This window comes from Macadamia integrifolia, chromosome 8, assembly GCF_013358625.1.
Source record: "Macadamia integrifolia cultivar HAES 741 chromosome 8, SCU_Mint_v3, whole genome shotgun sequence".
Taxonomy (NCBI): Eukaryota; Viridiplantae; Streptophyta; class Magnoliopsida; order Proteales; family Proteaceae; genus Macadamia; species Macadamia integrifolia.
Window position 1 is genome coordinate 31,609,984 of NC_056564.1, and position 4,971 is coordinate 31,614,954.

The window sequence follows — 4,971 nt, forward strand, 5'->3', positions numbered from 1 at the left end:
GGGGGGGGGGGGGGGGGGGGGACCTTACCATTCTCAAACAAACCCATCTTTGCCTGATTGATTGCCGAGGAAATTTCCAAAGCCCAATAATCCAACAATCTTACATGGCCTCGATCTGTCTGTGTCAGTAGAATACTTCAATATGGCTGTCGGCTCCATAACCCATGAGTTTCTTATTGGATCAAATTGGCAAGGGAAGACAAAAGTATCAAAGGAGAGAACCCACAAATAGATCTTGAAGTCTCTCTCTTTATTTTCTTGGGAGATTTTTGATAGATATATAGTGATGGATTGAGAAGGTGATGATGTATATAGAATTGAATAGAAGCCAATGAAGAATATGGTTACTATCATTGTCCTTTGAACACATTTATTATTGAACATAGCATTACGAACTAATGCATAACACATGCATGGACATTCTATAGCTGACTCAAACTATCAGTGTATCCAAAAATGAGACTAGTAATTAAGGAGGTCTAGTTGGTATAATATCTTAGCCCAAGCTTAATCCTGTCGGGCTCAACATAACTCAGCCTGACCTTAATTGACATTGACAGCCCTTATATATTGTCATTTGTGTCCATGTATGCACTAAACGGAAATGAAACATGACTGACACCAAATAGATCTATAATATATATTGTTAACCTGATATAAACAATAAACCATAAATAGATCTATAATATATTAATAGCATGTAAATACAAACATCCAAATGAAAAATAGTTCATATTTTGGAAACAAACTTCAAAATTCAACCACCTTATCCTCCCCCCCCCCAAAAAAAAAAAGAAAAGAAAAATAATTCATATTTTATAAACAAACTTCAAAGTTCAACCACCGTATCCCCCCTCCCCCTCCCCCTCCCCCCCAAAAAAAAAAAAAAAAAACTTGATAAAAGATTTTTAAAGACTGAGATATACATAATGTATATAGGATTAAGCCAGATTAAATTGGACCAGACTCAGCTCAATGCCTCCCCAAGTTACCTGACCTAGTTTGGGGCATCAAAATCCCAACCCAAGCCTTATTCGAGCTTAGAGTGGTTTAGGTTGGTAGGGTTCTTTTGACACCCCTACTTGGAATAATTAATGTAAATGTTGGCAAAATTTGGTTGTTGGCCACACCCATCCATGGGTTTGCCTAGATGGTTTGGACAAATTGGGAATTGTGTGGATAGGCGCACAGTCTCAGATTCGATTCTCCATCTGTACATCTGCGATTTAAGTGGAGACTGTAGCGGTGGGTTTCTGCGCTAGTCTCCACGAGGATTAGTCGAGGTGTGCGTAAGTTGGTCCGGACACCTTTGTTAATAAATAATAATAAAAAAAAAGTTGCTGGTCACCAAAGTCAAGTTTTTTTTTTTTTTGGTGAATAAATAATTCATTACCTAGAGGAAAAGAATATACAAGGAAAAAAGAGGGGAAGATGAAGACTTAAGCCAATAAAGAGAACTCAACATAGGGCAAAATACAAGAACAAAAGCTAAATAATAGTGACCAATAATTATGGGCTAACCTAAACATATGATGCTCGCCTAGATAACTATGGACTAACCTGGGCGATGGACTCTCATAAGAAGAGTTGAATCCATTCAATGAAGGGGTGGGGTACGTGTCACGTGTGGAATTTCCTTTTTGCCAGCTAACATTGCATAATATTGCTATGAAATCTAGAAAAAAGCTTAGCAGCTTTCTTTGTTTTTCCTTGTAACAACCGTATAATTGTTGTCGGTACGTAGTAGACTCTTTCTGAATCTTGACTAACCCCCACCAGCCACCCCACCCCAATCTTACTCTGCCGACTTAAAATATAGGACCACCACCACCACCACCACCCCCACCTCCACCTCCACAGCCTACGGTGGCCAGAGAATAAAATTTGCATGCATCCTCATCTCACGTGTGAAACCATGACTACCTTCACTGGGACAAGAAAACATAGAAAGAGAATTTAATTAACTTTCCTCCTCCCTACTCCCTACTATATTATATACTATATATAGGCATGTAAAGTGGACCGGTTCAACCTCTTGCTTTACCAAAATAGAGAAGATAGCCTTGAGAGTCCAAATACCTTTCACAATAGAATTGTCAAAATTTTGTGTATTTTATCACAAAATCATCTATTATTCTCATAAAGTATAAGAAAAATATCTTAATGAATTAAATATTTTTTGATGGGTGATTATTAATTAATCTAATGAGGGTGTTTTTCATCCAATAATTAGTTTGACTGAAAAAACATTCCATGTGGTTCAAAGAGGACAATTAAAAATGGTTATCTTGACAAGAGCATGAAACGCATTTCCCATGTATATACATCAATAATTAAGCATTTAACTTTTTAGGATTCTATAAATAATTCAATCTAAATATTGCAATAGGTAAATTTCATGTATCATTTATGAACTTCTGATTATCTTAATTTTTTTTTTTTTAAACTTTTGATTATCTTATTGGTTCATTTCCCTTCAACCTCATAAAAGCAAATATTTATACCCATAATGAAAAAGATATAAAGAAATTATTTTGAAATTTTATAATTCAGCCAAGTTATTATGCTGAGTAGTTCAACTTATTTTTCATTGTATATGGTGTATGCAATTGAGCTGGTCTCATTCCTTTTTTCAATTTGTTTCTAATTTTATTTTTTTGATTTTGGGAAAAGCTGTTGATACTGCAAATCATTGAGATCTAATGCCAGTTTTTCACATATCTCTTTGGGGAGTGTGTCTTTGTGTGAGAACAAACAGCGACAGAACTACAAAGTAGCTATAATTTAATAGAACCAAACTCAACCCAACTCAACCAAGAGCCAACTAGTTTGACGTAGTTCCACTTGACTAGGCGTATATCCTAGGTTTTAGAATATGGTCAAATTTCAAAATATTAAATTATTTTTAATCATATGAGAAAAAATGTCCCCATGATCTCAGAGTGCAATTTTCTCCTTCTTTGTATTTATTAATTTTTTCTCCAAATCATGTGGCTCATGCGTCCATCAGCATGGGGCCAATGAGAATGTGCGCAGGGGTATCAACATGTATGAGATTTTTCATTTCATAGGGACATGTTGATAATTTCACATGCTCCTATGTCTGTCTATCTGCATAGTGTACGCTAGTGCCTCTCTCTCTCTCTCTCTCTCTCCTCCTCCTCCTCCTCCCACGATAAGGGGTAGATATGTGAGAGAGCGTAGGGGGATGCTACCGAGAAGCATTCTTTTTTACCATATTATGTACTTTTTTTCTTGTATCTTCTCATTATATATATATATATATATATATAGTGAAATCTAATATTATATGCAATACATACAATTTAGTCAATTCATTTACCTGTGTTAGCCTATTTATTTGCCATACCTAACTTGCATTTGAAAGGTGATATAAATTCAAGGGAAGCATTTCGTGTAGGGGAGTGTGGTTTATTTTGCTTGTACATGAAGGCCAATAGAAGCACAAGATGAAGCATCAAATTTGGCATCATTTTCTATTTCTAGAGGGCCAATCATTTCATCCTCCATGTATCTTGGCACAAGAGCCACTCTCCCACAAAAACCATTTTATTTAAAATTATTCCATTTAGGCTAGGTGGGTAGGGTAAGGGTAAGAGAAGGCCGTTACCCTATCATACACAATTTGTTGGCAACCCTAATGACAATGTATATTCGTCAGGTGACAACTTTGGTGTTCTTAGTTAATAATATAGCCTTGTCTAAAGGTATGCATATATTTTTAGATTTTTTTTTTCTAATAATTTTCTTTGCTTTAATTTGGCATTGGATTTGGCTAACTTAACAAATTAGTATGAAACAATTATTAGCCATACCTTAATTTCAGTTTCACCTAATTTTCCATTGATAGAAAGAGCTTGCGGAGAGATGCATCCATTTGCCTTACAAAAATATAGAATGTAACACCTAAAGAAAATTTTCTTACATAATATGCCAATATGGTAGGATTTGTTTCCTCATGTATACTGTGGGGACCGAAGTACTATGAGAGTGAATGTTGGGGTTCATCCATGAAATAATTCACGTCCAAATCCAATTGTATTGGCAGGTTGCTCCCATTGTATAAATAAGCACAACCCATTATAGGTCTTCAAAATATGTAGAATGCTTATAATTAGAAATATGGATCTTCAAAGACAGTAGTAGCCTGTTCAGCTGGTAAAGTCTCTCTAGGCACGGTTTAAGTTATTGGTATTGGATCGGTACAAATCACGAAAAAATAAAAAATAAAAAAAAGAAAGAAAGATATATTCATTCGATAGGGACTCATCCTGATTAGTATCATATCACTATCAACTGATACTGATACCAATCTTGATACCGATTACTAAATCCACATCTAGGCCTGCAGTCGTAATCGAGATATGGCCTTGGATCGAAATCTCAGTATTTGTAGTCTCACAAAAAAAGATTTTTTTTTTTTGGCATATCCGTTTGCCAATAGATTTGATAAATAAAAACAATAATTTCACTTATTTAAAAATAAAGGAAAGAGATAGGTATGCCATTGGTGTACGATAAGTTAGCGGACAACACCAATGGGGACACTGGATGAGGTATCATACCGGAAGGGCAGGGCTTCAAAAGGAGAAAGAGAGAGAGACACATAGTGGGTGCTAACTTATAGTATACACTGATAGCATACCCAATATTTTCTCTTAAAATATTTTAAAAGTTGATAAAAAAAATATTAATATTCATCATTCTTCTCAACTTCATGCATGTTAATTTTTACCAGACTAATACAAGCTTGTTCAATAACCCTCAATCCATTTCATAGAGGTCCTAAGGATTCTTCACTCTGCAATTATATGCATCGATCTTAAAGAATAGATCACAAATGTTTCTCTTGTTTTCATTTTGTTTTCTTGTTTACCTTCTATTTTTTTAAATTAACTTTATTTTAACTCAATACTTGTTAAATAAAGATAAAAATTTCCTTTCATTAGG